This window comes from Echiichthys vipera, assembly GCF_963691815.1.
Source record: "Echiichthys vipera genome assembly, chromosome: 16".
Classification (NCBI taxonomy): domain Eukaryota; kingdom Metazoa; phylum Chordata; class Actinopteri; order Perciformes; family Trachinidae; genus Echiichthys; species Echiichthys vipera.
Window position 1 is genome coordinate 11,865,691 of NC_139841.1, and position 25,783 is coordinate 11,891,473.

The 25,783-nt window shown below is 39.7% G+C and overlaps 1 protein-coding gene across 1 annotated transcript in view; it reads right to left on the reverse strand.

Annotated features, from left to right (window-relative positions):
- cntfr (ciliary neurotrophic factor receptor) overlaps positions 1-25,783 on the reverse strand; it is a 257,452-nt gene that overhangs the window by 194,582 nt on the left and 37,087 nt on the right. The window contains exon 2 of the mRNA XM_083929421.1: positions 14,905-14,945. The gene's annotated coding sequence lies outside the window, so the exon portion shown is untranslated. The remainder of the gene's footprint in view (positions 1-14,904; positions 14,946-25,783) is intronic.

Sequence of the window (25,783 nt, forward strand, 5' to 3'; positions counted from 1 at the left end):
CTTTTCTTTAAATGTTTCTCTCCTCTAAGGTTTTCACACAAATTTTCCAATATTACAATAATCTTTCTCCATTGCTATATATTCTTGGTTGTCCCCATCTTCCACTTCTTTTAGGTTTTAAGTTTTCAACTAAATTTCTGCTCCCAGAGTAGAGAGAGAGACAACCCATTCTCATTATCCCAACTCGCCACACACAGACACCCTGTCAGGAACCCTTGTCAATGCACTGGATAGCCCTGCGTGTAAAACTCAGATACTCCACTACGGTTGCTGTTTTAAACACGGTTGACGCATAGTTAATGTTGTGACTTCAAAAAAACTATGTGGTTGGGTTTAGGCAACAAACCCACTTGGTTAGGGATAGGAAAAGATTGTGGGTGGGGTTAAATAAATAAGTTTGTAATGTAACTACAGGGACAAGCACAGGGCATGAACAAGACACAAACCACGGACCCCTGAGTGGTCCCATCCAACACTCCGACCTCCCTATACGCAGACTTTGTTGCACTCCTGGAGCACTTACTCTGAGCGTCTATTACTGCTGAAGATGGGTTTACACTTTTAAGCCAGGTGCGTTTCTGGGAATGAGAATGGGCGAAGAGAAAAATATAAGTCATTTGAGAGAAGGAAGGGAAGCTGAAGTGAAGAAAAGGGAATAGGGACGAGGAAGGATGGATGCTTTTTTGGGGGGGGGGCAGATAGAGATAATAAAGTGAGATGTGGTACCACAAATGCAGAGAGGAGAGTGGGAGAGAGCATGGTTACCAGATACAAGTGGGCAGAGAGATAGAGAGAGAGAGAGAGAGGAGTCATACAAATGGCCTAGAGAGAGAAAGCAGTAATATAGAGAAAGAGGGGGTGGTAGATCACAAGGAGACAAAAACTATATGTAGGAGAGTGGAGTGAAGATAACACAAAGAGCAGAGAAAGTAAGGGGTTGAGATCGGGGATTAAAAAAAAAAGAAAAAAAAAGGCAAAGACATTGTGGGGTGGCAGCAAGAGAGAAAGGAGAAGAAGAGAGGCTGAGAAGGAGAGGAGTCTATACTCGGATCAATGGATGGCCTGTCCTCTGCTGTGTCTGCATTTCCTCTGGCTCACACAATAAGGCCCTCTTACTACACCGGGGAGAGTGTGTGTGTGTGTGTGTGTGTGTGTGAGAGAGAGACAGAGAGAGAGAGAGTGAGTGTGTATATATGTGCATGTTTGCGCTTGTGTGTAGAGGAGAGAATGTAATTCAGAGAAGAAAAATGACCCGTTTGCACTCTGGTCTTGTTTTTAATATTAAAAGGTCAATGGTCGGCCTTTCCGATAGAATTTCCAATGCGTATTTTCTTGCAGGGCCCCTTGGAAGTGCATCTAATCTGTACAGGGAGGCTTTTATCTGTCTGTCAGTGCCAATGTCCATAGGTTTTATCTGCTAAATGCGAGTGTGAAAGTGTTAGCCTGTGCGTTAGCCCTGAGATATAGACTACAGACAGTGCTTCTTTGCCTCTCACCTCTTGCTTTGTGAGATAGGGCCCAGCTCTCACATGACGCCGAAGAAGATTAAGCAAATGTATAAAATAGAAGTATGGATTACAGAGTTCCCTTAACTGTCAATTATTTTTCTGATTAATGTTAATTGTTTAGTTGTAGAAAGTCAAAAAAGTGAAAAATCCCAATATCAATTTCCCAGATTGTAGGACCAACGGTGCAAAATGCAAAGTATATAATCAATAATCGTGCTAATTGACTAACCCTTTCCATATTAATGGATAGAGAGCTAAATGGATGGTTGATGGAGGCACAGATGGAGGTCCTGCCTTTCTGGGTGAGACTGGGTGTGTGAACACAATTGCAATTTGGATGACCTGATGAGCAACTGCATTCTCTGCACATTATAAGGAAGAAACAAGGATAGAGCCGGGTGAATTCATTATGGAGGAGGATTGCAGCATCAGCAGGTAAGAATTCTGGTGGGCCTCAATGATGACACATCAGCTGCTCTCATCCTCCTCCCGTACAGATTAACCGGTAATTGATTTGTGAGTGATGTACATGCTCTTGTTCATTATTTCATATTGCAATTATCTTATGTATCTAATTACACTGAAGAAGTTTAGAAGGGATATACAGTATTGTGCTCATTATCAGGTTCACACTTTACTGTACTTTAATTCTGGTTTATAATCGAACATGTTTACATGTTTTAATTTTCAAAATACACATAATATCCTCATACTATCTATCTACAGTATCTGAATATACCTGTATTCACCCTCTGTCTGAAATTCTCCGTTTTAGCGCCTGTTTCTTAAAGACCCCCTAACAAAAATGCCCAGTCCTCTCTGATTTGTCATCATTTTCCTTTTTGTAATGGCACTTTGGTTGCTATTTCTTCCGATATATAGTAAAGTTTAAGTGTTAGGCAGAGGATTACTGGGAGATGTGATTTCTGATTTCTGATAAAGGTATCTTATTAAAGTATTTGTTGTACTAACATCAATGTGTTTTGTTTGTATCTTTCTTTGACAATAGCTGACAGTATATTTAGAACTGTAGTTTCACTTTCCCGGCTCTGCGTCAGACTGTGTCCGATTGAACGTCTATAATGAAAAACAACAAATGGGCAAATATTCAATTGAAAGCCCAGCCATGATGCGCTCTGATGGTGCCGGATCCTGGATAGTAGAGTTTAGTCTATGAGGAGGGGGGGTATTCCCGCACACTAAGGAGATAGATTAAAAGCACATGACTTATTTTCACATTTTTAGCATCAGTATTTATTAATAGGCCTATGTTTATACCCAAGTAGGCTATGTATCATGGTTTATTTGGAGAAACCAAGCATCTATATGTAAAATCAGACATTCAGAAGCAGAATTGAATAATCCATTGTTTCAGAACCACATTTTGCACATTTTGCACATTTTGCGGCGATTCGGCGAATCGTCAAATAGTCGACGATTCGGGGTCACCCCTACCTACCTCCTTTATAGTTAAAAAAAGACATACAGGACCTTATTACAATATTATTCTATTAATGAATCAACCTATTTTGCAAGTGAAATGACTAATTCTGATTTCTTTGTTTGATCTGTTTTATATCATTGATAATTAAATATATTTGGGTTTTGGCCTCTGGGAAACTGCTGGGCAATACAAACATTTTCTGAGTTATGTATCATGAAAATACATGCAAGTTGTTTGCCAAAGCAAAATGGTTAAAATAACTGCATGCAATATCACTCATAATTGCAATACAAATACGTACAAATTCCCCAATTTAACTTAATTCCCTCACAGCTTAATACTGAAGAAGTCATTACACAGAGCTTAAATTGAAATATATTGCTCTGCCACTGTTTGACCTCAGTCAGGCCTTTAGCACTGGTGTGCGTTTATTTTTAGAGAGAAGTGATTTGCCCAGCAGACAGATAGCAGACTGCTTGCAGGTTGCAAGGGCACAATAACACAAGACCACGACTGTGCTTTGGACCTATACAGGGGTATCAGCTCACAAGGGTGTGCGTGTGAGAGAGAAAGAGAGATAGAGTGAGACAGTGGGTGACGAGGCTTCTGCATGTGTGTCCTCCAGCAGCCATGATGCATTAATGTAACCTGATCCCTCTCCTCCCCTGTGAGCCCTAACCTTGAGATAGACAGAGAGATGCAGGTTGCAAAGCCATATTCTGTTGTAAATGAGGCTGTTGGTCTTCATCACTGCATGTGTCGTATCTAAGACAACCTAGCCTTTAAAAGTGGTATTGTTTGGTATTGGCTAGGCTTGTTCCAATTAACTGCCAGTAGTCTCGTTTTTTTCTCTAGAATTCAGAATTGAGCACATTAAGTGGTTGATTGTCTAATTTAATTCTTGTGTTATTATTTTATTCATAAAGATTTTAATTTGAATATCAATGTTATATAGGGCTGGGTATTTGTATACATTTGTATATGATATTAATGCAAATATGTTATTTTAATTGATAACTAAACAAAAGAGTAACTAACAAAGATATTCAATGTTATGTAAGTCCAAGCAGCTGTACAAGAACATAGTCTAAATAAAACTTCACACATCTTCTTTTTTTAATATTTAAACAAATAAACACGGTGGCAGTTTTGCCACAATAACTAGTGACTTTTATTTTATTCTGTTTAACGTTGTGAAATGGTTGGAGTTTTAAATTCATCCAAATGCTATGAAATGGAATTACTTCATTTGAGGCAACAAAAACACTTGTTTAGAGTTGAGAAAAAATCATGGATTGGCTTAGAATAAGTCACAGACATAACTAAGTCACAGATGGAAGTAGGTTAACCTAATCTCCTGCGTATGTTCGGCGCTCTTTTACCACGTCACCTTACTTCTTTGTTTGCACCTGCAACTACTATGGCCTCTTGAGAACCCTGCCTAACAACCAGCCTAAATATGAGTCATTATAAGATGCTAGCACAACCAACATATATTGTTTCTTTTTTTCTTTTTTGGTGAGGAAGGTCTAGGATTTTCGTGATTTGTGGTCTTTACACAACATATAACCATTTTCTGCTTGAACGCCAGCATTATTTACGGTATGTGTTCAAACTAAGATTACCACTGCAGCACAATTTTCAAACTTCTCCTGCACTGTGATTGTGGCCCATTGATTAAAATCAGAAAATCGTTTAATGTAATTCAGTATTAAAAGCGTTAAATTCTATTTTTTTTCCAACGAGATAAAGCATTAGTGGGGAAGAGGCATTTTGTTACATTCTTTTGCTTCATTGTAAAAAATGGTGTTATGCCTCAGAGTCATTTCTTTCATTAAGGAACCTGGGTCATTATTGGCCCAAGTATAACTAAACTCACAACTGAAATTCCTCATCTTGAATACATTCAATAATAATAGGGTATTATTCCCCATCTTATTCCCCTGCCTTAAATAATACTATTCCCAGGGCCCATTAAGAAACTTAATCATTTGGGGCTGCGGAAAGATAATTACAGCTGATGAAATTCACAGATAAGTCAAAGATGTTCAAATGATTTCTTTTCTCCTTTCTTTCATTCTTTTAGTTTTACTTTCTGTAGTTTCTTCTGCAGCTATCACACTCACGACTCACTGCTATATGTCTTGGTTAAGGATTTTAAAGTACCGGGAAGCCAGAAAATGGAAAGAAAAAAAAAAGGTGTCAGAAGAAGAAAGAGAAGAAGATAAAAAGAGGTGAAATGGGAATCTTTTTTTTAAAAAAGACAAAAGGTATAAAAATAGACGGAACAATAAATCATTTACAGACATACGCAGGGTAAGGTCATCACGGTTTAAATATTCATTATGGGTGTCAAGTCGAAGCTTTTAGATCTTGTGGGATACAGTTTCGCTTCCCCCCTCATTTGATGTTTATGTTCACTGAATTATGCATCAAAACCAATGTTATAAATACTCTTAGTGTCTTTTTGTTGTTCATATAAAGGGAGAGCTTCTGCGTGCCACAAACAAAGGTCGAGGGTTTCAATCCCACTGAAGTTGCCCAAATGTATAGGTGCATGGACTCAGGGCACTGTGAGGCACACTGGGAGATAACATGGACTGAACAGCAGACATATTAATACTGTATTAGATTCTGTAAAGACAGGAAATACAAAGAAGTGCAGGTTGGCATTTACATCTAAGGCATTTAGCCGGCACACTGCACAACAATTGACTACATGACACTTTAACAGGACGCCTGACATTTCTATGGACACGTTATCCATTTTGGCGATCAAATTTGTGATCTTTCAGTTATAGGGTGATTTATCTCTTCAATTTAACGTTCACATAAAAGGGGGTTTAAGCTCGTGTCCGCAGAGCTCAGCAAGTAGAGGTTTATTGTCCGGCTCACAGACACTTCAACATGATGCAGAGATCACACTGGCGGTTGGTAAGGGTTTTGAATAATGGGAAGGTTAAAAGGATAGGGGGCAGAAGCGAAGCAATGTACTGCTGTGGACGGGGACAGCCGTCATCTATGCTTCCTTCAAAGCCATCAGACTCCATACTCCAAAGAGTAATTTTATCTTGCAGAACACAGAAGTTGCTACCTGAGACCACACAACAACACAAATAAACCCAATCGGGCAGTGGCAGACCAGAAACTCCTGTGTTCTGGTAAAATGATTGTTTATGTCTGGTGGCTTTGAAGGGAGCATGAATGGATATACCAGTGTCAGTTCCCCCACTGGAAAGGGCTTTGGGTGTGCCTATATTTAGGTGAATAAAATAGGTTTAGCTGCTGCAGTATAGCTGACATGACAGACACACACGGTAAAATACTGTATATACCAGTTCAATGCTCGAGCTTGGTAACTGGTCATTTTTGAGACTGCTGTTGGTGTTGTGTTAGGTTGTCTTACATTGTGTAGCATATCTCACCTTTTCCTGACCTCTTCTTTCATTTTCTACAGTTTTTCCATCTGCATTATTCTTTTCCTCTCTCTTCCTGTCCCTAGTACAGTATCTGTTAATTTATCACTGGCGGCCACTACTTTTCCTTCCCATCTCCATCCACATCTATCTCTCTTTCCTGTTACTTTCCTAATGTGTATCTATCCTCCCCCTCTTTTCCTTTGTCTCTTCCTTATTCTCTTCCCCTTTGCTCTCTTTTCTCTCTTTATCTCTCTATTACTTTCTCCCTCTCCACTCTCTGCTGGGTGTCCTGTTCCCTTTCTCTGTGGGAGTAGCAGACCTCCTGACGGCTTAGTATTGATTCTTCCATCTCCCTTGCATTCTCCCTCTCATTTTGTCTTATACACACACATGCACACATACACACATGCATTAGGGTGACAAGATAAAAGGGTTTGTATGCCCCAAGGCAAAGCCAGTCAAACATGAGACCAGAGGCTCTCAGCCTCTAGTACATGTATCGAAAACAGACACTTAACAAACCGAAGGCTGTGAACAAATTCACATATCTCTGACAGAAACCATCCACAAATTACCATTAGACTTATTTACAACAAGCTTGTTTTTATCTGCAAGTCGAGCTCTGCGCCAAACAGCATGAATCTTGTAGAATCGCGGTGTTCGAAACATTTTTTAGTGGTTGCCTCAGAAAGCTTAAGGCGCCCAGCATTCTCTAATCTCTATGAAGGAAAATTTCTGGATAACAATGCTATTTATAACATTTGCCTTGAGGGGGAAAACTTGACTTCAACTGGAAGAAGTTCCTCGTTTTTTTGTAGAACACTGTTCAAGCTAAGCTGTCTTGGAGATTGTGTTGAGGGGTCAGTCTGTACTACATATGTAAATAAACTAGGAAAGAGGAAAGTTGAGACTCTTCTATATTTGATCAGCTGCCTTAGCCTGATCATTTTCACTGGGAGTTTACTTAAGTTGGTAAAAGACACAAAGCTATCACAGTGTAGTGAACATCAGATTCAACAGGGACGCAAAGTACCGTTGGTGTGAATCAGATGACACAATGACAAGCCAATGGCATTCAGTTATGGAGCTGCATAGCATCCAGCAGAAGTATATGTTCTGTTGAATACTACTCAGAGTGCCATCACTAGTATAACTTCACTTCCATATATCACTGTCTTTTGTTTTATGTATCTCATTTTTGTCTTTCATGTATTTCACTTTGTATCACTCTCACTCTGATCTAAACTCATCAGCTTCTCCTGACTCACTTCCACCCTCACATTCATGTTCCACTGGACCGGCCACCAGCACACTGAAACTACCATACTGCCTAGGTGGACGGCTAGCAATAATACCACAGACTAAAGCTAACTACGGAGGGTCCAACGAATCAACGAAGCCAGCTAGCTCAATGGTAGCTTAGAACACAATCCCTGCTCGCATTTTAGCTTATGTTACACAACACATTGTGTTTGTGAGGAACATTATAGCCAGGCGACCGGAGCCAGTCCTGCGGATCAGACACCGGGGAAATGTTGATTTCAGCAACATTTAAAATACGATTTGGTTATTAAAAAGTTGATTCACAATTTCTGTATTAGATGTTCAACCTCATAGATTAAATTGTGGACAATTTTGACTGTGTTGTATTACTTTTAGACTTAAAATAGTTCAAAATTTAAAATTTAGGAATATCCTTGGTCCTAACCAGACTTTAGGTGTGAAAGATGGATGCAGAGGCCAAAAACTTTAAAACTAACAAATAGATCGAATAAAATCAATATATAAACCCAAAACAAATTCTTTGCTCATGTGACAACACAATTGCCTCTTGAAATCTGTTTGCAAGCCTGTCTATTTTTCCAGAGCACCTTTCAACAGAGCAACTGCACACATTTCAGATGGGAATACTACTCCTCACCATGGCAATGTTAGTGCCATGCCCCATCAACTGCACCCCAAAGCTAACAAGAGGCTGTCAAAAATCAATACCTGGCATGAAATACTATGTGACTTTCAGCTGCTGTGGCCACATCAATCACACTATTACCATTAGCTCATCTCTTGACACCAACTTGGACTTCTCACTGCTGCCCCTCCCTTCCTCTCTCTCTGTCCTATGTCACAGTTTTCCCTCTCCTCTTCCACTTCACTCTTTCTTTTCCTCTCTCTCTCTCTCTCTCTCCCCCTCTCTCCCTCCCTCCCTGCCAGCTCAGCGGATGCCCCTTGTCACAGCTCCTATTTCAACCTTCTGAAGTTTCCTAATTGATCGCAATTAGAGCCGCTACAGAGCTAAGGGGTTGGGGGCAGGCAAACAGAGATGGGGAGAGAAAGTGTGTGTGTGTGTGTGTGTGTGTGTGTGTGTGTGTGTGTGTGTGTGTGTGTGTGTGTGTGTGTGTGTGTGTGTGTGTGTGTGTGTGTGTGTGTGTGTGTGTGTGTGTGTATGACAGAGACATAGGTAGACAGAGAGAGAGAGCGAGAGATTAAAATCAATGAGCCTGTTTTGAGAGTGGTTATATTAGCAACTGGACCATGTTTGACCACGGACTCCTGAGGAAATAACAACAGATGGAAGGGACTGACAGAGAGACAGAAGAAGGAAGACACAGAGAGACAGTGAGTCATAGGAAGATGACTTCTGATGAGAAAGTGTTAAGTGACACTGAATTAAAGACATAAAAAGAATGAATGGAAATTCATCACACAAAGAACAGGGGACCTATCTTACATTTTTGACTGGAGATACAGCATTGGAAATGTAAAAAAGCAACACCTACCAAAAACGTTAAAGCTGTCTTATAGTTATATGATGTATATTGTTTGTTAAACCTGTATGTCAACAAAAATCTATGGCCGCCACCGAAGCCACAATTGGTTGCACCCGGGTTAATCAATTGGGCCGTTCACATAGGACACGCTGCGCAGTGGAGCTCCACCAGTGGCTCGTGATCTTGAGCAATCCTGGTCTAATTTTTCTGCATGCAGTGAGCGCATCTAGCAAAAAAAAACTATAAACAATATAAAAGACATGATGATGTGACTGTGATAAATGTTTAAAAAATCCCCCCCAAAAAAATGCTTGTCCAGCTTTTTTTATTTCCCCGCCCTTCTTTCCTCTGTTCTGCTGGAGTTTTAGTTCTCAAACCTGCCCATATTCAGGAAGCTGTGCACAGTCTGTTGAGTAATGGTTTATATGCATCTGACTGTAAACTAAGGAATATCATGTCCTCTGTCTTTCTGTTTGTCCTTTGCATATCTCAAGAACCCTCATCGAACTATCCGAGTGCACTGTTGAATTTGGTATTATTTTGGTGTTATTTGCAAATGGTGTCACTATAACAAACTTTACATTTTGGACTGCAACGTTTGAGTGGTAAGTCTCAGAAACACAAGTATTTCATCCCGGATTCTGTGGATCCAGGCAAATATATCCATATAAGCCATGCCCATTTGCATATTTAAATTTCCACACATTTGTATTGTGTCCAAATCTGGTCTAAGGGAGTTGATTGGATGAGCGGTTTTGGAGAACACTACAAGTAGCACTTCTTGGGGTCAACCAATCGCTGAAGTGAAATCAAAGGACGCGGCCACACATTCTGAATGGGCACACGCTCCAAACGGGCACGTCCCACGACAACGCAGCAAGCAGCAATGGGGCCAAGCAATCGGCCCATTCTGAACAGACAGTCGCTGAGCAGGCACTGCACTAACTTAACTAATATCATCTATAGCTCAATTTGAATTTTCACTGTCACTGACAAACAGCTCTGCAGTTAAAAAATTTCAGATGTATTCGAGTCACATTAGTAGTGAACTAATTTCTTCCATTTCTGGCATTTCCACTAACACATTAAATGGCAGCCAGTGCAACTGTATTATGAAGAAATTTAATAGGTATACTGGCCAATACTCAGTGTTTGACAACTTGCAATAAGGGGGGACAATTTGTTTATTGTGAACCACTTGTGACTCTTGAGAGAAAGAAAGGTGAGAAGAAAAAGAGAACAAAAATAACGACAAGAAGGGAGAAAATAGAAGAGGGATAAGTTGGGATAAAATCAAGAGTGACAGAGAGACTTTAGACTGACAGAGAGACAAATGTAGCAGCCAACAGTGAGATACCCAGAGAGTGAAGGATTTGTAATAGAGAGATAGAGTGGTAGAATGACAAAGAGGAAGAATAACAATGGTGCCAAAGAATCTTCCATCCTCCTTGCAAACGTCCCTGATCCCCCTTTTTTCTCTCATTTAAATTCCTCTCCATTGTCATTGCAATCCAGGCCTAACCCCCCACCGCTTGGCAAATACACATTCACAGAAATGCACTCTCTCACACACACCGAGACACACACAGAGACACCCACACACACACACACACACACACACACACACAGGCACATGCACATGCACACGCACGCACACACAATCACTCATGGACATTAGAGTCAACATTCATTGACCTCCAGCAGTAACTGGGGCTATCCCAGGGAGCCCGACTCACACATCTTTGCTAATCCCTATCAATGGGCACACATGCACACGCTCACAATGTTTGCTGAAAAGATAGGCTCGAGTTTCCTCAGACTACAGATGTCAATGTGACCCTAGCCATGCTAACATGGGTGTGGAATAGCAAGCAGCTTGTCACCAAGCATCCAGTGTCTTGTCAGAAGCACAAGGCCAGCCAGGCCAGCGCTCACTCGTGCCTTGTCAACATGTACAGTCGATATTGCCAGCCTTAACTCTATTCCTTGCCTTAGTATTCCCTGTTCAACAGTGCTTAAGACTGCAGTACACTGGCTTGTCAGCAATGGTATCTTACAGAAGAGACATACTGCTCTCACTAGCGTTAGTCTGGAAAGTGTTCAAAGCTGTCTGACGGCAGCAACAGGGCAAGAAAATGACGTCTTGTAAGCATGATCAGGACACGGCTGGGTTAATACAATTCTTTGGCTTATCCCTTGTCAGCAATTCTAGGTCACAGAGATGGCAACCGGCGCTGATCTTAATATTGCCTTGTCAATGTGCATAGCTACATCTGGACTGAAAAAAGCCTGGAATCAAGCAATAGACGGTAAGGAAGAGTAAAATTATGCCTTTTCCGCACGGTAAGGACAACACTGGCACTGTATTATTCCTTTCCTTATCACTCCCATGTCAACAATGGTCAGAGATGGTAACCAGAGATAGTCTTACTATGGCCTTAGCCTGCACTATAATGGGGAAAAACGTATCCATCCTACTTCTGGAACAATACTTGCTATTGTCTTTTAGAAATACAGTATCAAGCTGAATGGCATTAAAGAAAAAAAATATATCTTTACCCAGAGCTGTATCTGATATTATCCATCTAAAATTCTAATTAATAAAAAACGGATTTCATAATGATGCACTACACTACAATAAAACTTTAATCACTCGGAGATGTATATCTGTAATTATCTATACACTGTAGAATCATTTTACCTCTCATTCTCTCTTAAATCCTATACATATCATGCATCCTAGAAAAGAAATTCCCAATTTCACAAAAACACATCCTGATATTTGATATACTAAGTGAGAGTGGAATACTTAATCCATTGGGGCAAAATAGGCTCAGGTGTGTGTGGGGAGGGAGAGAGAGTGTGTAAAGGTGATTCTGTTGACAAGGCGACTCCTCAGGATCAAAACACACAGTGTCACATTACTGACGACCCCACACACACAGACACACTCGCATACAGCTTGATGCATGCGCTAGTACAAGTGTAGATAACATGGTTGTGTCTACTAAGCAATTTGCTTGACCTGCATGCCGACAGGACCAGTGGCAGTAGTGGAAGAGAGGGAGGTCATAGGACGATGACATAAGATGGTCCATGAAGATGACAACCTTTCTGTGTACACCACTTCACGGAGGCTCCTCTGAATGCACCCTAGATATCCACTGAGGTTAAATCTGTGCGGAGTTGTCATTTCTGTTAGCCCTTCCAACTTATAAGAGTAGAGAAGCTGCATTAAGTGACCGGTTTTGTATTGTTTGTGTTGAGTTCAGAGCTGCAAAATCAGCTTAACTGTGGCCAAGTTAAAAATATAAAATGAAATGCATTCAGTGGGTAAATGTCAAGAACATAGCTGAGAACAAATTCAGCTTTAATTATAATAATAATTTTACAATTATTGTGTAAAATATGAATTAATAGTCTGATCACGGGGGCTTGACATCTCTGTAGCTGAAGAAAAAAAATGCAACTGCAGACATGAAAACAGGTGAAACACACACAATGCAGTTGTTTCAGAATATTCCTGTGGGAGGTGAGGGGGAGGAGGAGAACATGACATTTCAACTTAGAAAGAGTATATACCCTCCATTATGTAATTTTTACTAGACCCGATTATTTGAAGAATATATTATTTTACATACTCTTGCCTCTGACTGAATTAATATTGACCTTTAAAAGGCACCATATAATTGTGTTTCTATGGAAAACAATGTTGTCAATTTTCCAGCAAAAGTCTGAAAAAATAAAATGTGGAGAAAGAGGCTGATGTACTGTATGTCTATTTTACTGTGTTCTTCTCACTAAAACCAATCCACTTGACAGCTTCACATTATAAATCAAAACTACAGTATAGTAACTAGAGTGAAGTGCCAAACAAGGATGAGGAGAACTTAGAGGGCAACACTCGGCTGTCCAACGCAATCCTGCTCAAAGAGAAAAAAGATTTGAAGGCCCCCAGGAAGAAACAAAATATCTCCAACGCCATAAACATCCTTACCTGTAACAGACAGGAACACCTACTGTCCTGATTCTCTCTCTTTACTCTTTCCAATTCATTTCACGTGTCTTGCGTTTCTGAATCTCACTTCTTTGTTTATCATGATTATGCGACACCACATATGCCTTGCTGCGAGCCAAACGAGAATAAATCCTTGAACGTAAACCCAATTACAGTACTGGTTAAAACAGAATGCCGGAGTAATTATAGAGCATTACACCTGGCTGTAGCCTGAAGGTTCTGAAGGATTGTGTCCTCGGTTCAAATCCCAGAACTCACACATGGGGCGCGGGGGGGGGGGGGTTCTATCTGAGGCGATCTGGCTGGGCAAAGCAGATGAGAAATTCTCTCCCCTGCTTCAAGATGCCCTTAAGCAAGGCTCTTAACCCTTGATTTCTCTTCTGCAGCTGCTGAGTGAGCAACAATTTGCATTTACTAAATTCTATATGCAAATATCATATCATCTCTCTTTCATGTATAAAAATACATCTGTCAAGATCGGATGCAGGCTATTTTTTTGAGTGCCATGAAACTTAAGCTTCGAGTCTGTGTGAGTTAATAAAAGTGTGTATACATACAGTTAGTGTTCAAAGCATTGCGGCAGGCATGGGCTTCCCTGTATGTAACCTTATAGTCCTGAGCTGTCAGCATGAATGCATGGCAGTGGCCTTCATGGAATCTGGATATCTGTCTACGTGTGTGTTCACTCCGTCTGCGTATTTCCTGTACCACAGTGTAGGCAAGTGTTTGTTCGTGCCTGTGTGACGTGTGTATCTCCTGCATGCTCGCATTTCTGAAGTTTCTGACCGTCGACTTGTGTGTGTGTGTGTGTGTGCGCGTGTGTCGCTGGTCTTTCTGGACAGAGGAACTATATCCACCTCCATGGAGTCCTTTCAACGCCCGCCGCCACCACCACACACACACACACACACACTGTCACACACACACACACACACAGACACACACATACACACACACACACACAGACACACACATACACACACACACACACACACACACACACACACACATACATACACACACACACACACACATACACACACACACACACACACACACACACATCACACACACACACACACACACACATCCTTTTGCTGACATGTGCATGTCACCACGGCAACCAAATACAGCCAGAGACATGTTACTGACAGAGAAGGAGAGACCACCATACTGGCAGGCCAGAGGTTCTCAACATGGGGTTGAGGACAGCTGCTGGGATCGCTTGTTGAGTCGCACCAATATTCTTGGAATCAAACACTTCTACTAAAAGCAGTTCATTGGGAACCGTATCAGTGATTCAAGAGACTGAGGCTTTAATCTCATATGGAGCCTGCCTTGTTCTAACATATGCCAAACAGGTTCAGAGTATTTCTGAGGCTTTTCACACATGTGGCTCCCATTGTTGATTTGATCTCTTACAGAGTGCTCACTATTGACACCGTCATTTTCAAAGTGGTGTGAGGGAGATTTGATGTCATGGTACAACACATTTACAAGATGATGCAGATTCCCCGCCTATATAGTTGAGCAAGAAAACAAAGGACTAGAGTGACATTTATGGCTATTTATACGGAAAATGAAATGAGTTTCACGCACCCGTGGCTTGTGAAACTCACTCAGCAAAAATAACAAAAGCGGTACATGGAGTTTAAATTCAACCAGGTAGAAAGTGAAAGGCAGAAAAACATTTGCGTTGCAGTGTGTTCTAACTGAAGAAAAGATATACAGTGTCTCGTCAACTTACCTTGGACACAGCAAAACGTCAGCAGGCTCCTCCTCTTCACCCTGTTAAGAAAAACCAAATGTCACTACATCCACAAAAAAATTAGTTAAAGGATTTGACTCTTGAATATAATGTTCTAAACTGGGAAAAGACTCGGCAGTCAGTTAAAAAAAAGTGACTTTTCTGTGACAGCTGCCACATTGGTCACAACTCCTAAATTAAGCTCATCTATGCTGACATTGTGTGTCCACCAAGAAAATCTTCAACTTAACAGCAGAAATGTTTACAAACATGTTTACAGCCTTAATATTATTTGGCTAGGAGATTCAAATTAGTGTTTTTGATAGGGATAATGTAAATAAGGATTGTGTAAATCCCATTTAAATTGTCATAGATTTGGTTAGCTTCCCAGCATGTCAATTCTAATGAAAAAAACTGGAAAAATATTCTCCCCATTCCTGCTTCTCTAAGCTATCCACCCTCCCAGCGATAGTTATTCAATTATTTATTTTCTCTACTCTACCAATTTTTTTATTCTATAATAGTATTTATTTAAGCACCAAAGTAAGAATCTAAACATATGCAGCCCATTGGCAGTCTAGTGCAGCCTTATATTCTCTGTGCATTGGTTTTTCCCCTTCCTCCATCACTCCTTCCTTCCATCTGGTTTCCATTCTCCCCACCTGCCCATCACTCTGCAGCCAGAGACAGGTGAGCCTATTATACGCTTCTCACACTGTCTACTACACACACTAATACGAACACGCAGAAAACCACACTAGCTCTACTTCATGGTAACTTAGCTTGCCACGCACATCAGCTAAATCAGCTGTGCTGTAAAACGGCTGTTACCACAGCCACGTCACGCTCCTGATGAAGTGGTCTAGTGTCGCACATAAAAGCTGCAGAAGAAAAACTCCAACGCTGGAGAATAGAAAGGAACAGAATAGGTACAACAGAACTCAGTTGGTCTGATATCGCACCGTGTGCAGTGGATAAAATGCACAAGTATGAGAGTGCAAGTAAGTAAAAAGGAGTTTCACTTCGCTCAAAATAATGAAACTGTATGGAATCAGTACATGTCAACGTGCAGTCAAAAAGACTTTAGTGCAAATTTGCTGTATGCAGTATTACCTCAAAGTGACAGTGATATACGTGTATGGTTCTAAAGGTGTAAGGTATTCTTCATTGTTCAAAACAGTTGGGACCTTGTTCATAATTGAATTATTTGTGATCAAATGACATTTCCTGACTTTATTTTGAAGAGAAATAGCTAAAACCTTTGGAGGGCCAGCAAACTGTGAGCCAACAAAATAATGATTATGTACTCTGGGCTTAAAAGTGATGATCAGTGCACCGGAAGACGACTCACCCTGATGCATTAACTACAGCGAGAGCATTAAAAGCCAGAAAGTGTATAAATAGTTTCTCTTAATAAAGATGAGAGGAAAACACATGTTATGGCCTTATCGTGTAAATCCTGTTATAATCACAGTAATCGATTTTCTTAGTAATCCTGTTTTTGGCCAGCATTCCCCTGTGCACTAGATTTTCAGTACTGTTTTACCTCCTTATGTCCTTTAGTATTTCAGTTCAGTAAAAACACTTTGCAGATATACAATTTACACCAGAGAAAAATCTTGCCTCAGTATCACAGTTAGAGATTTTGCGTGGTTTATATTTTGTTGCTGTTTTAATGTAGAGTCAAGGCAGCCCATCTCAATTTCTCTAGAGGCATCAGTGGCTGAACGGCTATTTATTTATTTCCAGAAACCCTGCCTGCATGCTTGGCTGAGGAAGGGGGAGAGAAAGCGAGAAAAGAAAAAGCTGAAGATGGGAAAGATTTGCTGATGCCGCCATGCAGCAACAATGCAGAACGTGCTATCATGTGAAACATCACCTTTTGGACGCTTTCACTATCCCTCTTCTTGTTTGTACCTTGTGTATCTGCCGCACTCTTTTCTCAGTCTCCCTTGCTCCCTGTGTCTCTACACACACACACACACACACACAAACACTCACGCACACACGCACACACACACACACACACACACACACACACACACACACACACACACACACACACACACACACACACACACACACACACACACACACACACTTCTCTTGTTTTCTCCTTCTTCCAGACCTTGACACCAGCTGTACTTTTCCAATTCAGCAGTTCCTCAACTCTGCAGATGACTCGATTGGATTTCACTCCAGCTAAGAGAACACACAAATAATACCAACACTAAACAAAACAAAAAATAAATAAATAAATAAAAAAAATAACCCTGAGCAAAACCGAGCAAATCAGCAAAAAAAACAAGTCCCACAGGCCTCTGTGCAGTTCCAGATAGAGAGCATGACAGTATTAGCAGGCAAGGCTAAAATTATTTATGTGGAGAGAGAAAGAAAGAAAGACCAAGAGAATAAGAGGGAGAGCTAAATATACAATAACTACTACAGAGAGAGGGATTAAATTAGATGAGATGTGAATGCGAACAGTGAGAGAACCCTCTTGGAGATAATTAAACACACAGCATGTGTCTTTTCAACACCCCCATACTGCAGATCACCCCAAATCTATAGCGGCTGATATCCAAACTCCATAGTTACCATTACTTTTTGATAATATTCCACATTGCAGTATGGGTAGGCCAGCAGATCCTGTTAAAATCATGAATCATGTTCATTGTCTAGTCCTGCAGAGGTGTCAGCAGAGAAAATATTTGACTGGTTACGTGTTAGTCTAGGTGAGAAAGGAGGGAAAGGAGGGGACTGCCACAACCAGTCACATGAGGAAGGAGAGATGCAGAGTGAGGTGGAATGGGACTTGAGGAAGGAAATCTCCCCATCCCTTAAAGTCTGATAATCCCCTTCACAGGTGGAAAGAACATGAGAGAAGATTCAAGAAGCTCGCCTTCCTAGCAAGATGCTATCTGACTATCCCTGGCACATCAGTGTCCTCAGAAGGGTGTTCACCAATGCTGGCCGCACGGTCAACAGACCGGAATAACCTGAGAGCACGTGGATATGTTGATAATCCTCAACAAAAATAGTTAGTTTGATTCAAAATGTTTTGTTTTTAAGATTAAGTGGGGTTGTAGCCTGTCTCGTTTAAAGCTCTTAAAAATCAATTCCTTGTCCACATTAAATTGCAGAAGCGTATTGTTATATGCTGCACAGTGAAATGCCAATTGCCAAATCGAAAATGCTTAATAATATGTTGTTTTGTTGTTATATTGAGTACAATTGTATTTTTAATAACTCTCAAAAATGTATTACATATCCACATTAAAACTAGAAGCACTGGAGCACCAGTGATTTCACACTTAATTCTGCAAAATTAACCAATTACTTACTGTTTATTGGGTGCTGAGCTGTCAAAATCAAAATGATCCAAAACTGACACCCTTACTGCCCAGTAAGTTAGGCACTGTCAACATACCGTCAGAGATTGAAAACTTACTCAAAATGCTGCGAAGATATTTGAAAGTTTGGTTGAAGTGTTAAGCCATGTCATGCCATGTTTGCAATTCCACCTTTTGATCATGGAATAACTAATGTTGAACCATAACCTGGAGAGCCTTTTATTTGCAATGCAGAATGAAACTGTGTCTTGTGTCACTGGATTACTTTTGTATCCACTTTACACTGTAAGTACATGTACTGACACTTAATGCTAATTATAGGATTTTTATAGGAAATTACTATATCCCACTGTTTTTGTTATCAAGGTTGCTCAGTAACAGCGGCAAACGTGGCAGTTTGCCATGACTACTAGCCATACATAATGCACTTTACAAACAGATGTCTACACAGCATTGTGATTTTTTTTGCAGGGATAAAGGATTACAGCTAAAGGGGGATCCTCAGCAGCCATCATCCAAAAACCGGGATTGCATTTATTTCTTTGTCTGTTTCTGTTAATCTGTCACTTCAGCACATAACACGCTTTTAAGAATAAGGTCAAATTGTATTCTTCACTCTCCTATAGCAAGGGACGCTTTGCACATAATCACTTATTAGTTTCTTCCATCTGAGGGACAAAACATGTTATAGCATAGGTTTCACAAGGCTTCATACCCCTTGATTAAGGTCTGACACAAATGTTTCCACATGGAAATATATCTCCAATATCATTTCTTTCTCAAACAAACGTATCTAGGACAGTCAAAGGATGAGAAAACTTTGGCATAATACATTTAAAAAAAAGAAAACAAACAAATACCATGAACAAACTTTAAATAAAGACAAAATGTAAAAGTTTTCCAGAGTTGCTAATATAAATCAATGGGCAAAAAAGAATCCTTGGAGCCACTAAAAAAATCCAATGACAATCCAGCCAACAGTCCCGAAATCCGTTTCCCTGCCAGGGCTATTATTAGCAAGCAAGGGGATCAGGTTAAGAAGATGAAGGCTAAAAGAGCATGGTGAGACAGATAATTTAACTCAGGGCATAGTGGGGGATAACAGGTTGACCTGCAGGATTATTTGCAGAATATGTTTCCCAACCTAGCGAGTGGTAGTTCAAGGAAATAAAGTAATTACATGCATCAGAGCACAGCATGAATCTAATATAAGCAGAGGAAGTCTTATTAATGATTAATGTTTTGAGGGCTTTTTTTTGTAAAAGTGCAGATTTGTTTGTATGTCTCATATCTGTCTTTAATAAGACAAAAGAGTAGTGTGGTGTAGTAAAGAGAACAATGAGGACAAAGTATAAAGATGCTAATAGGGAGCAGGAAAAGGTAAGATAGAAATCAGGTAAAATTCTGAGAAAATTTGTCATCATGAAATAATGAAAGTGGCATATCTTCAATGAGTAACCGTTTTGGCTAAATACAGTATATTATTAGTCCCATCCCATTGTTGTTCAAATGAATTAGCTAATTACCTTGAAATACCATCTGGGTACGGACTGAACCAGCATCCGTAAAGTCACAACCGCAACTGAGGAAGAACGGTTTAAAGTAAATTAATGAATAAACCTGATGATCACCATATTTATAATGGGGCTCAGGCTGAGAACAACTTGCCATGATTTGGAGTGGTCAGGGCAATGGGGGGGGGACATTTAAAAGGCATCCTGACAATTTAAAGGGTTGTAAAAAGTGAGATTTCCTTTTTTAATTATAAACTGGTGCTAGGGATGCAAATTATCGAGTAATTCATTAATCGATAGTTGTATCATCTTATCAAATATCTTAATTGATAAGCAGCAATTCTTCTGAGTAGCTGAATTTCCCTCTGAATAGGTTAACTGTACGGACCTTTTTAATGGAATTCCATTACTAGGCAACAGCCTTGGTCCTTGTTAACTTCCAGTCAGCTAATGTCGTTCACATTCACTGCAACAGGAATCAAACTTGGACACATTTAGAATGTTTACAACTTTGAAAAGGTCTATATGTAACATAAAATGCTATCTTCCTTATGATATAAAGAAAAGAACACAATAGAACATATCAAAATATTACACAGGCTACTTAACATGAACATAAATTGGGCATTCTCTCATCTGCGATATTGGAATCATTAATAGCAGCAGCATAAAAACAATCCTTCCTGGATAGAAGAATACAATCAGGGCTCCAGACATTTTTCACTAGGAGCACTATGGCCCCCAACTGAAAATTTTAGTGTACAATATTAAATAATATATATATACTTTACCGTACGCCTCGCCATCTAAAAGGGCCCCACCCCATGCCTGTCAACATACGGCACTGCTCCACGAGTGAGCGAAACAAGAAGGCTCATCTCACAGAACAGATACGTTTACATTTTATTAAGTACATTTCATTAAGTAGATCGACTCACGGCCGAGTTTTCTCACGCTGTATATGAGTTTTATGTGCGTGTGTGTGTGGCGTCACGTCTTAAAGTGGCTCCATACTACACTCCGTTTTGGCCTCTTAATCCTGTCAGTGTACCACTTCTAGTTTGTCTTGTTGTTGTCTTCAGAGAACTGCTTCGCTTGTGTTCCCGCGTGTGCGTCAAGTACGTCTGGCGTCAAGCGCGCCCTTATGTAGATTGGCGGGGAATTACGTGTTGAAAACGCAATTAATTGCAATTAATTTATTTTAAATCGAGTAATTTCTCATCGTCCATTAATCGAAAGTCGATTAATTGTTTGCATCCCTAACTGGTGCTATACAAATTCTGTCAAAGTATCAAAACACTCAATCCATAAAGAAATGCACACAGGCTGTATTCAGGAAATTCAGAAAAAACTTTGAGCCATCAGGACTTGCGTAAGGTTGTGATGTTACAACTACACTATATATAGATAGAAAGTGTCACTACAGCGCTTTTTCCCAGCTGCGATGACAATGCAAAGACCCCAAAGGCACAGTATGTACCTGAAAATGAGCCTATTATGGGAACTTAAAAAGAGTAAAGTGACAACAAATATGAAATTACATTATATAATATTATTAAAACATGAATAAAACCAAATGTGACAAGAAGAAAAACACACAGGGGTTGTGCCGTTAGCATGTCAGTGGTTAAGAGAGCAAACTGGAGGCAGAGAGTTCAGACTATAAGCCTCAAAATCTGCTTCATAACTGTCATCTGACATCACTGCAGCAGATGCTTTATCTTGAATCCTGATCTCTCTGCCTATTCTAATGTAATGGGCGGGGGTCTCTGTCATACTGTAATGTAATGAAAACAGAGAGGACAAAGGGACGACAGACAGCCGGTTTAGTGCAGTCGTATTCCAGACCATAAAGAGGGGGAGAGAACGAGAAGGGTTCTTTACTGCCATGAACACAGCAAGGAATACATAAACACTACAGAAAAATGTGTGTAAGGGTATGTGTATGACTGTAACTGTGAGTGTGTGAGCATGTGTGTTAGTACGCAGCCAGCAAAGCAGCTTACACAGCTTTTAAAAGTGACACTACTTAGTTTCTTATGTCGATGCACCATAAAATGAACATAGTGAACATGTGTACAGTGTTGCGAACTGTTCAGTGATTGACTTGGCTCTAGTAACCTCACCATACAGGCAATGAGCTGGCTGAGATGAGAGAAGTTTGAAGTCATAGTTATTTGCAACATTTTCAAACATGTACATGTACACTCGCAATTGGTATATAAGATATTTATTGAGGATGGATATATTGTGATCAAAAAATAGTGATAAACATACAATTTTACATGGATTTGCTGAGTCAGCCTGGTGTCACGAAAAGGGCAAATTAATAAAATGCCAACTTGTTCATTCATTTTACATGGTATCGCTTTTTGGAGACCGGTGTTCATGTCCCATGTGAAACGAGTAATGGTAAATTTACTATTGATTGGGATAATTTACATTGATAACATAACTTGGGTAGTGAAGTTAATTTATGTAGCAACCAAACCACAATGTTTTCCCTAAACTTAACCGCCTAGATTTGTTGGCTAAACTAAAGATTGTTTGAATTCACAAAACTGTGAAGTGTCTTTGTTTGCCGCATAAAAACGACCTTACGGGGTCATGAAAGCAATGAATCCATGTGCAATGAGTTATGAATGAGAATGGGGTGTTTTTTCGCGCAGCGTTTTTGCGCACCGTTTTTGCAGATGCACACCACTACATCCGGAAAAGGCAGATAATAAGTTTTGGATCATTTCACACTTAAAAAAGAAGCCAAAAAAAGTGTCCACTGCAAACTAGAACTGTTATACTACAACACCACGACATCGATGATTCAGCATCTGTTAACGCTACTTTACCGGCGCCGCTGTTCTGGTTTAAGGAGAGCAGTTGCCATAATGACGGAGAAACAGGAAGATAATGCGTAACGTTAGTTGTGCTCATGAATGCCTCTATGTTTAGGTTTTCATGAATGTTTAACATAACGTTACCTTCCTGATCAGTCTTTATAGTTTTGTTGGACGTAATGTGTCAGTGGCGTTTTGTACATTGCTTATTGTTACGGTAAAGGAAGAAAGCGACTCGCTCTTATAATATCTATCTCTAATTCATTTTCTAAATAAATCTATTTGTCTTTAAAACCTGTTTGAGTAAACATGTGTGTCAGGTAGAATTGTATGCCCCACTTTGAAAAGTTTAAATAGCAAAACTTATTCATGGTAAATTGTGAGTGTATTGCCTACAACACACACACATCTCATCTCTCTCTTTCTCTCTCCCTCACGCACACATGCACAATCAAACACAAACAAACACACACACGCACGCACGCACGCACGCATGCACGCACACACACACACACACACACACACACACACACACACACACACACACACACACACGTTAGGTTACCACACCAAATAGGCCTACCCAAGACATAATATTGTTTTACACAAAAGTATATATATTTTATTATCCGAGTACTCAATCGATGGAATAATCGGTAGAATACTCGATTACAAAAATATTAAATAGCTGCAGCCCTATTAATGTTATCTCTTTATCAGAGACCAATATCAAGCTTCATAACAGAACAAGAATAGACAGTGCTGTGTTCTACATTGGAAAAGACTGACACTTCAACTTCTCATTAGACAATCATGTAATGAGAACAACCTTCAATTTCACACCAGCAGAGAAAAAGATGACCGGAGGGTATTACCCATTATTTTTAATGAAAATGCACCTTTGTTCACATTTGAGTGACATTTAAATGATCAAATCCTGAGCTCCGGCTGTGTTTAAATTATAGAATACAAAAATGCAAAATTAGAAAAGGAATATGACAGGAGGAGGTGAACGTTTGATGTCAGCTCTTAAAACAGAATGTTGGGTTGATTTTGCATGATAACTGTATATTTTAAATATGAAAGTAAGTCATAGATGTCACCGTGGGCTTCTATAAAGCCACCAGTGTTTGATCCCCCTGAGGAAAAATCTGCCTGTGTAAAGCAAAACTTAAAATCTGCCAAGCAAACTTCATCCCTGACTCTGAGAGAGTTCATTTAATGTCAGCGTTCGACAGATCAGAAGTAGAATCAGGGAGCTATGCTCATGCTTAAAAAGTCAAAGGGAAGATATAAATGTCAAGGAAGTTGTCATTGCTTGTTACTTGGATATATTCATGTTGTATTCAATTTTACCCTGTAACACTGTGTAACAATGTTTGTCAGAATCTTGAACCATGCTATGTATACATCAGATGCCTCAACATTAGTTTTCCAACATTTAGAAAATACAAGAGACTTTTTGAGAACTGTTCTTTTTCATATGTGATGACTACATGGGGCCTTTTTGAAATAGCCTTATACTGATAAGGGATGTCTATTACCCATGTGTTTGTGACAACAATGTGGCAAGTCTGGAAGCTATTTTTTCCTGCAAATCAAAAGGGGAAAGATAAAAAAGCAAAATGTCAAAAGCAATAAACAAAATGTTTCATCTTAAAAGCTAAGAGACACAAACACGGAATAGCAAACAGAGAAAAATAATGAACCCTCAAGCCAGTAGGAAGAGAGGAGAGTAAAACCCCATAGGGTTGCACAGGAGATACTAACTCCTCTCATCATTGCATTCGTCCACCTCTGCACTACAAGATGTAATGCAGGCAAAGTAGAAGAGATGTAAGAGCGGAGTGGGAAGAAAATAAGGCATGAGGGAGGAAAAACAAGTCAGGGAAGAGGAGAACATGTATATAGTGTACTCTTCTCTGGTAGATTGATAAAAAACTGTCTGATTTGGTTGCAGATTGCAAGGGCAGAGGGAAATAAGGTAAGGTCAAATAAATTAAAGGCTTTACTTAGATGAAATAGCTAACGTTTTGACATTGATAGTCATTTTTGAGATTGAGAAGGAAAAAATACTGGGAGGGCTCGGAAGGGCAAATTGTTGTTCTGTCTTGAGTGTGGGAGATGGAGCAAGGTGGGAGAGTGAAACAGTTTGATGAAGATTGAAATGAAATGAAATTTAAGTAAATGGGAAGGACTGAGAATGCGAGTTAAAACGTTGATGAGATTGCCTGCAATTTACAAGAAAGAATGGAACTAAACATTGCGGCTGAAACGTTGCATTTGAAAAATGTAATTCAATATAAACAATACCACTGAAAAACTTTGAATGTAAAGATAAAAACTCAATAAAAAAGCAAAGGGACAAAGAATGAGCAAGGTAGTTTTGCAAAGCCTGGTAATTACCAGCTCGAACATTATCAGGTATAAGGCTGAAGTGGGCAAGTTTGTTGACGGGTAAGATGATGCACATAAATATACGCAAAACTGAAGAAATTTGGTTAGATCCTAGATCAATTGGAGATCACAGTTCTGTTGTCATACGTGGCTGGGATATCAGACAGGTCTCTCCCAACACATATTTAGTGGTTTACATTCATAGTGAATTGTGTCTAGATGGTAACCCTGGATTTGCAAAAACTCTCTTGTGAGATCCTGATGACCTAACCGTTCAAGGTCAATGCCGGACCACTAGATCTCCCGTCTAGTGTTGCGGCGATACCAAAAGACATCGGTACAACACCTGCCTAAAATATCTCGATACCGATACTGAAGCGATACCACTTAGTGAAACTAAAATATCATCAAAAGTAATGGAATAAAATATTAGATGACAGAATATGGAAGTTTAAATTATTTATTGATTAAAACACTTAAAAAGTCAAAATAAAAACATATATACTTGTCCAAGCTGCTGTGCTTTATAGCTACTTAACTTGTTAAAGCAACAATGAAATTATTATGCAGCTGTTTAAAAAATAAAAAAGATTTGACACAGAACATGGACATGGACAAGAAGATGTTCATTATTATCTGCACAGTTATTTGGCCAATTTAAGGTTTTTGGCGTTGTTTTGTTGTTGATCAGCATACTTGTAAACACCAGCACATGTTCTGGTAAAGTTAATGTCACGAGTCTGAACTGAACTGAACAGTGTGAACCACATCAGACAGTTAA